The sequence below is a fragment of the Etheostoma spectabile genome, unplaced genomic scaffold, assembly GCF_008692095.1.
Source record: "Etheostoma spectabile isolate EspeVRDwgs_2016 unplaced genomic scaffold, UIUC_Espe_1.0 scaffold351, whole genome shotgun sequence".
NCBI classification, from domain to species: domain Eukaryota; kingdom Metazoa; phylum Chordata; class Actinopteri; order Perciformes; family Percidae; genus Etheostoma; species Etheostoma spectabile.
The window spans coordinates 350,715-359,789 of NW_022605590.1; positions in this window are offsets into that span (position 1 = coordinate 350,715).

Genomic DNA, 9,075 nt, shown 5'->3' on the forward strand with positions numbered 1-9,075 from the left:
GGGAAAAAATCGCGAAATAGAAAACTTTTGTTTTTGTTACAATTAGCAACATTACATGTATACAAAACAGTGACTCACGTGTAGGCCGTTTCACTGCTCTTCAGGAGGGCCGCGCATCCTGACCCTTTTTGCATTCGTATAAAATGACTGCTGCTGCTCGTCCTATGGTTTTTTCCTCCTCTTTAGGTATACGAACGGAAGATTCATTGATTCGTAATGGCGAGCAACGGCTGCCTAGCTTACCTTCCAGTGCAGTCAGACGTTTTACTTTATCGAGATAGGTAGCATTTCCGCCAGGTTTTGGGCCCATTCCGAGGTGCTTTTGGAGGTCCAGCGTGTCTGTCGACTTATGGGTTTAGGAGATGTTCGAAATTACAAGATAATTTGGCCAATTAATGTAAAATTGCCACTGTTTTATGTACGTTACACCTAACCTGCCACGAGACGACCAAATGATAGCACAATTCGTTGCATGGTTGATACAGAAGCGGGATGGTGAGCTTTTAGCAGAATTCAGAAATGCAGCGCACATGCACCAAAAAAAAAAAAAAGCATAGAAAATCCGCGAATAGCGAATCCTGCGAAAGTGAACCGGCCGACAAGTGGAGGGGATCACTGTATATCATATGTCAGTATGTGGATTTAAAGATACGAGCGTTTCGTTTCTTGTCTCCCCTCATGAGAATTGTCTGAATAATGACAACAACATGAGGCGCATCCACGTAAAGCCTCCGTGATCTCGCACACCCTCCTCATCATCCACACAGTTGCTAGAGCCAAGGAGGAAGGAAAAACAAAGGAAAAATAAAAAATGAGGGATAGTCAAAATCGGTAGAATTTATGGAACATCCCGAAAATTTAACGTCGTCGTTTACAGAGACTAGCATAAAGATATTGTCATTTACTGATATCATGAGGTCCTGCTGAGTCAGCGAGTAAAATACTGAATATTATCAATGTGTGAGAGGAGCAAGGCCTGCAGTCAGACCTGAGTCAGAGACAAATCCGGACCATTTCACTGTGTGAGAGGAGCGCAGGTTCTGCAAGTACAGACCGTGAGGTCAGAGAAACATAATGACCATACACGGTGTGCGAGGAGAGAGTCCTTGCAGTAAGAACCTGATGTCAGATCCACATCCGACCATTAACTGTGTGATGAGGAGCGATCCTGCAGTAAGACCTGAGTCAGAGACACATACTGACCATTATCACGGTTGAGAGGGAGCGTGCTGCAGTCCAGACCTGATGTAAGAGACAACATACTGACCCATTATCACTGTGTGAGAGGAGCGGAGTCCTGCAGTACAGACCTGAGTCAGGAGACACATACGACCATTATCACTGTTGGAGAGGAGAGGTCCGGCAGGACAGACCTGATGTTCAACATGCACATACGCACCATTATCACTGTGTGAGAGAGGAGTCCGCAGTACAAAACATGATGCAGTGATAAATGCTAAATGAGAGGCAGTGTGTCAAGGTGTCCACCTCACCTGCAAGGGTGAGTCCCACATATTGCTGAATGTGTCTTGAAAAGACTAAGCTATAAATAAAGGAGAAGTCCAGCGGAGGAATGACAGATTAGCAGCGTTGATATTGGTATGTGGATTGTGTATGTGTGTGTGGTGTGGTTGTGGTGTGCTGTGTGGTGTGTGTTGTGGTGTGTGTGTGTGTGTGTGTGTGGGTGGGTGGGGGGGGGGGGGGGTTGAGACTCCTGGAGAGGTGCTAGGTGGCTGGAGACGGATCTACCGTTCCCTTGGGGGGGAGAGGAAAGTGAACAGCCCTTGGAGAGCTGTTTATTGGAACTGCTGGCACTAATGAGAGCAATGAAACTGTTGTTTTCACCTGGACTCTGTGACACGTATCTCTGTGTCTGAGTACACATGGAAACAAAAACAATCTTTTGACACGGTTAGTATTATATATTATTATTTTTTAATCTTTGAAATTGGTCCAATATAAGATAGAACACCTGGTGTTGTCCTCGGGTTCAAATTGAACCGTTTCTAAGTGTTTATATCAGAGGAGCTAGGATTTTCTTTCAAACCTTTAAATTGCCCAAAAATAACAGGATGATTCCTGAACGTTACTTCATGAGTTTTTTGTGTTTATTGAAAAATCTTTTAGCATTGATTTTTTTGTCACGGTTTACAACCGTATGGGGACAAACTTGAGTTTATACCCATCGAGATCACTCAGCATCCTCGATTTAAACGATAGTACAAAATAATTCATTACTTTCTGCCTTTTAAAATAAAAACTTATGTTAATTTTGTATAAATGAAGTTTTGTTGACCATGAATTCAGGATATAAGTGTAAAAACTTGTTATTAAACCAGCTTTCAGGTTTAATAAACCGTTAAAAACAAAAGAAAAAAAAAACAGATAAAACACGTTAAAAAAATGAACAGTTAAACAACAGAGATAAAACACGTAAAAAAACCAAAAACAGATTAAAAACATTTTAAAAAAATAACAGAGAAAACACAAAGGAATAAAACAGTTTAAAAAAAACCCAAACACACCACATAAAAACACTGAACAAAATAAAACAAAAAAAAAAACAGAGATAATACTTAAAACAAGTAAACACATAAAAAGCATAAAACACTTGAAAAAATAAAATTGAAAAACATAAAAAAAACAAGAATAAAACAGTTTAAAAAAAACAAAAAAATAAAACATTTAAAAATAAAAATACAAACAGATAAAACACAAAGAATAAACAGTAAAAAATGTACTACGTAATTGGAGTACAAACATGCAGAATGTTTGGGAAAACCCTGTTGGTCGTTTGATTCCACATCATGGGGGGGGGGGCACAGTCCCTCGTACTCGATACATCAGGTGAATCACGCTCAGAGGGGCGGGACAATCAGACAAGACCGGACCGTAAAGTAGACCAAGACAGGAAAAACCGTTTACTATCAAAATAAAACGGAAGCAAGAACAAAAAGACCACACAGGGGAAACACAAGACAGGACCAAACAACACAAGACCCGGGGAGAAACTGAGACAAAAAACACAAGGAGCCAAACAGGACAATAATCCCAACCAAAACCCCAAACTGTTAGGGTTTCACTCAGACCCGACAACAGAAACAACACAGGACCAACAGGAAAAGGTAACAAAAAGGTTTAATCCACAAAACACACACAAAACCAGGGTGACGCCGGGAGATGTTGCAAGGGTCGTAAGTGGTAATCCAGTCCCGGGAAAGCTGCACAGAGTGGTGATGGAACACAGAATCTGTGACGGAACGAAAAAAACAAAGTTAGTCAAAATAGTAAGCTTTAGTAGAGCAACGAACACTAGTGACGGCATAGTACCAATTGGGAGTATGATAACGAACTGGCGCTGAGAGGTGCGTCAGCCGGGTATAACTACTGCAGTGTGGCGATGGTGCTGAGAAGCAGCTTGCGGGTAGACAGAGATGGTGATGTGGGGCAGCTGAGTGGTAGCCCGGTGTACTCTAGGACGCCCTCAAGTGGTGGACAGACAACACAGACACACTGGGGAAGGAGGAGGGAAAGGAACAGGAAAGGCAGCAGACCCACAACACAAAACATGACAGGAGTTCCTGATCAGTTGACTTCATTTAATTTTTGAGGGGCATTTTCTCTTTGCAGGGGCCAAGACTGGCCTTCCCAGCTGAGTGTGGACACCCAGACCCGCGTCAATAAAGTCCAGTTATAACAGCCTTCACAAAACCGTTGAGCTTCATTTGCATCGATATCTCAGGAGACCCGGCGAGACACGCCATCCCGAAAACATTCTTATTTCTATGTGGCCTGCTCTGTTGTTAGCGTTCCTGAGGCACAGCGGTCATATCGTCGTATTTATTCCCACAGGCGGGGCAGCGCAGGCAAACGCGACAGCGTGAGTGTAATGAGAGGGATCATTGAGATGATGTACGCTGGCATTTTCCCCTGGCATGAGGCGCCCAGCTTCTGACCTCAAAAGCAGAGTGGAGATTATCTAGTCCTGTTTGTTATGTCTTCCGTTTAGTCGCTGTTTTTTTATGTCTTCCTCTTGTGAGTTATAAAAAAGGTTATATAAAACAATGTGGTCGAAAAAAACAACGTATGTTGAAGGAGCCAGGTTTAGAAATATGCATATCTCGTCCCCCATTTTCCCCTCTGTTCCTCTGAAGTAAGAACCACAGTCATAGTTCTGGCAAAGAACACATTATGGAAAGGGGTTGCCTGCTACACAACAAAAGGCGGCCCATCCAATGATCAGGCCTGGTTTCACGTGACTCCATCATGGGGGGAAGATGATCCAGTCCGCTGTCAGCTGCAGTGTTTTGTTGTTTTGTGTTATTATTGTCTTTGTCTTATCATATCTTCATCATTCGTTGCATGAAACCTTTCTTGATTTTAAGTGGACCCCCACAGCCGCCTCTACTCGACTCGATCGAAAGCGACGTAGTCCATAAAATTTACGAACAACTCGTATCAGCACAATCATCCCTGCTCTATTATTCTGCTTCATATCTCGCCATCATTGATGAATGATTGAACAAGTATTAACGCTTGACGACCTGCTTGGTTTGGGTTCTCCCAGACTACGTTTTACATGCACATATTCTTCATTCCAGGTTTTTGCCTTATTCCAAAAAGCCGATCTTGCTGTTACAGGCTATTGAAAGGAATTTCCACTAATATGTCAGGCACAAAGAAGCAATGGGACCCACAAAAGCACAGGGGCGGACCATGACCACAATGGTGCGATGAGGTTTACAGCTGCGTTAATGACCACTGCTTACTAACAAAAAAGCACAATCACAGGCATAGTAAAAGTTATTGTGTTCATTTGAACAAGTTAAATACTCAGATGTGAAGGTGCCAAATCACTAGCAGAGCTCGAGTCAGGGATATGTAGCAAAAAAGGTCCAAACTACCAATGGGAAGACGATTGGGCGAAATGGACAGAGGACAAAGGGTGAGGGTATAAATACACAGAGACAGGGAGACAATTAGACACAGATGGACAAAACTGGGGTGGGGGTCAGCTATTCCACACAACAAAAAAGCTGTGTGGGAAACCGTTCCCTATCACGGAAAAACATGTGCACAAAATAGGGTGTTAAGTACAGTCTATATCGACTTCGAACTAGAAGAACATCAGGATAAATCCAATTTAGATTCATTTGATGGCATTTGTCCGAATCAATGCGATCAATGGCTACTCATCCTCAGCGTCGTACGGGCGTTTCCAGTTCATGTAGTGCATTTTCGACAGTTCTTCAACCTTCGGTGTCGTTCCGGTGGTTGCATGATAGAGGATGGATACCCGACCCGGAGCAGACGGGACCCGACGGTACCCAACGGGCCAGGGCCGGGTTCGAAACAGATTTTTAGAAAGGTGCTCGGGAGTGGGTCGGGCTTCGGGCACATAGCGTGATTGATGTTAAAACGTGATGAACATTTGAATTAAAAAAACAGCCTGATTATGTAGGTAAGGCGTTGTTGCCCCGTGTGCATGATGGGGCCATCTGTTGACAGTTCCCAATGCTTACTACACTTGCTTAATAGAAGCGGTCTTCCACACAAACAAACGTACATGTGTCATATTAGTATGAGAAAACAAATGAGATTTTAACGCTGTGTCGGGTAGGGCTATCTAAATGCCTGTCGGGCTGGAGTCGGGCTCGGTTCTGCTCTGTCGGACGCGGGCCGGGCTCGGACAGAAAAATCCGGCCCGATCCGCACGTATCTGCACTGACGAGAGGCAGACGTGTTTTTCCTCCTATCCCCCTTCTCTTGGACTTATCTTGACATGTGATTCTGATGCTGTTCTGATGATCTGAAGTGAAGTGTGCGCATGCGCTGAAAAGGCAAGCTTGCCTATGGCAGTGCTCCGTCTTGTCTTCTACTCCTGGGCTACTGTGACACAGAGTTTCCTTCGGGGATCAATAAAGTATTCTGATTTGATTTGATTCGGAAAGCAGATTCACCAACTTGTTTGCCCCGATGGCTTCAATCCTCCTCTGCGCTTCCACTAAGGCCCGGTCCCCGACTGTTACGGAGGCAGTTCCCCGTTATTGATCAGCCCTCTGATGGAAAAAAACTTCAGCTTCTCGTTCACCACATCAAGTCCATTCTTAAGTTCCCGGACGCCCGGGGCAAAGCAATGGCCGCTGTCTTACCACTGTTATAATGATTTAGGGAGATTCCCAGTCCATGAACAGAAAGCCTACAACCGAATTCCAATTACCACAAATCTTCCTACATCTTCCACGGTAGAACAGCCAGGCCGACAGCTTGCCAATTCTCCCATGAATTCTTGAAGCGTATGGCTGCAGCGTATGCTCCACCGGGACAGTCGGCCTCCCCGGTGAAGATGGACTGTGAGTTGAGTAAAATCTTTCAATCGCGTTGAGTGACACTTGACCAAGTCCATTCGAATGAATTCCAGGAAATAGAGGCAGGTGGGGACTTGAGAAAAAAAGGCAGGTCTCAACACGACAAAGTAGACAACAATAGGAGAATACATAATCCACTGTAAATACAATCAATGCACAGATATTTGAGGTGAACATACTATGCACCCTCATTTTTTTCCCCGTATACAACAATGCAATGTTTGGATAGAGAAGAGGAGTAACCGCCGAAAACTGAATTAAAAAATGGGAGCAGGCTTTCGTTTTCTAACAAGGTGGAAATGTTACAGCACCCTAAAACATCCCGAACTCGGGGACCACGAAAAATACACAACCTCATGAAAGTATAATACATGGTTTATTAGCGGAGGTAATGAAAGACATGCAACATGTCCAGTAAAGGGAGGCAAAGGGAAAAATCGGGAAAAACAGGTAATGGTCAAAATCCAAGAGAGAAACCGCAAATTAGGAACAACAGGACACAGGGGGGGAAAAACGCTTGAAGGCTGACAATCACAGAAACGGACGCTGCAAGGGGTGGTAAAGGAAAGACAAAACAACCAAAAAAAAAAAGGGGGGGGGGGGGGGGGGGGGGGGGGGGGGGGGGGGGTGGGGGGAAAAGAACTGAAATACCAAGAGGGGAGACAAGAGACAGGTACAACACACCAGGGCAGGGAAAGGTATCACACAGGGAAGAAACATGACAGGGAGTAAAACTAGAACTGCACGCGTTTCAACGGGGTCCAAGCCTCCCCGCGAAAGTCGTCCCCAGCGACCCGGGGGAGCGCGCAAGACCTCTTACCCGCCTGCGAGGACCGCCTCGGCGAGCGGGCCTCGAGATCCGTCAAATTTCGTTAAAATGGGAGTAGCCGGTCATGAGAAAAATACACTTGTTTGGTATTTGTAGCGGCCCCCTAGTGGTCAATTGTTAGTAAAAATTGGCACAGAGCCTCAGGGGGGTCATAGCAAGAATATTGGAAAGTTTGGTTGATAGCATGCTCTGGGCTAGATATGCAACGGCAATGTTTATAGCTCGAGTCTACAAAACTTTGTTTAGCGCGTAAAAAAGTGAAATTCTTATCCTATTAAAAACTCTGGAGAAAACTTGTGTAAGGTTGGTATGGAGAGGTAGGTGCCGTTTTTGTGCGATCCATTGCACGGTTCCGGAGAAGGAGGAAAAAAAGTTGGTTTTTGATAAATCACGATTTGTCACGCATAAAGTCTAGGCCTGGAAATGGGCGTGGCCTAATCACGAGATTCAGTAGGATCAGGGAAAGCGTGGATGTAAGGTTTTAAATGTACGACGGTCGGTTGGGATTATGGGCCAAACGTGTTTTTCTATGCTATAGCGTCACCTACGGGGTGGAAGTGGAGTCAATTTTTGGGCTGAGTTCTTTGCGGAACTTTCGGAACAGTCCTGAAAATGGGCGCTGCGACACCAAGTACGTTAGGCTTGCGGAACAACTTGATGCGGTGAAGAATAACAAGGAATAAGGGATAATGGATATGCGAAATACTAGCGAAAAACAATCGTGGTGCCACAGCCCTGCTGGTGAACAGCGATGCATTGCGATTACGCGGTGCAGCATCCTCGGGCTTGGACCCTAACAAGACAAACACAAGGGGAGACCTAATGCCACCCCCCTCAGTTTGTTATACATTTTAAAGGAATCGTTTGATTTGCCACAGGCTCTTAGGAATATTGCTGGGCCTGCAGTTGGCTTCAGTCGATGCATTAATATAAAATCTGTTGGCAAGTGAATTTAACAAACAAGCCGCTCTGTTTCGGTTCCAGTTTGAACATAATGGTTGTCCTCGGGTCAATTGACCAGTTTTTTTTCCTATATCAATGTCTTTTTAATTCCCCAACAATCACATTGATGATTCCACACAACGCTCTTGGGCAAGTACACAGTCTACTTTCTTAATTTGGGGCGTCATCTTATTCAATTTTATAGTGTTGTTGAAATAGTATGAGTAAAGTTGAAATTCAGTCTGTGATATCATCAAAACCAATCCTTTAATTTTAGTCTCAATAATTCTACAGTTCTGCTTTTCTAACTCTCAAACATTAGTGGAATTTCTCATAAATGAGGTTCATTGACCATAAATTCCCAAAATAACTGTAAAAATTAAAGTTAAGTTAGTGTAAAACATAGTGATGAAAATTTTCTTGTGTTGACGAAAGGGACAAACAACGTAAGAAAAAAAGTTTAAAAACAATCAGGTAAAAAAGCGTCAACAAAAGCGTGATTTCAGGAAGAAACACAACTCAAATGTCAATTCGGACAACTTTGACCATGACCCCACCTTGCTTTAAATTTCTTGAAATGACAGACGCTTTAGGGAGCTAACTTAACTTTTCACACTATTCTGTTTCATCACACGGAGCCAACGTGGACTAAGCATCGGCGGGTTGCACCCCTGGCCGCACCACGCCCGTGACACTTCACAGCGAAATGAGAAATCTAGAAGCCACAATACAATCAAGATTTAGCTGTCACATGCAAAGTTAGAGGGCAGTGACTCACGTGTAGGCCGTTTCACTGCTCTTCAGACTGGGCCGCTGCATCCTGACCCTTTTTGCATTCGTATTAAAATTGACTGCTGCTGTCGTCCTTATGTTTTTTCCCTCCTTCTTTATGTAACGAACGGAAGATTCATTGATTCCGTAATGGCGAGCAACGGC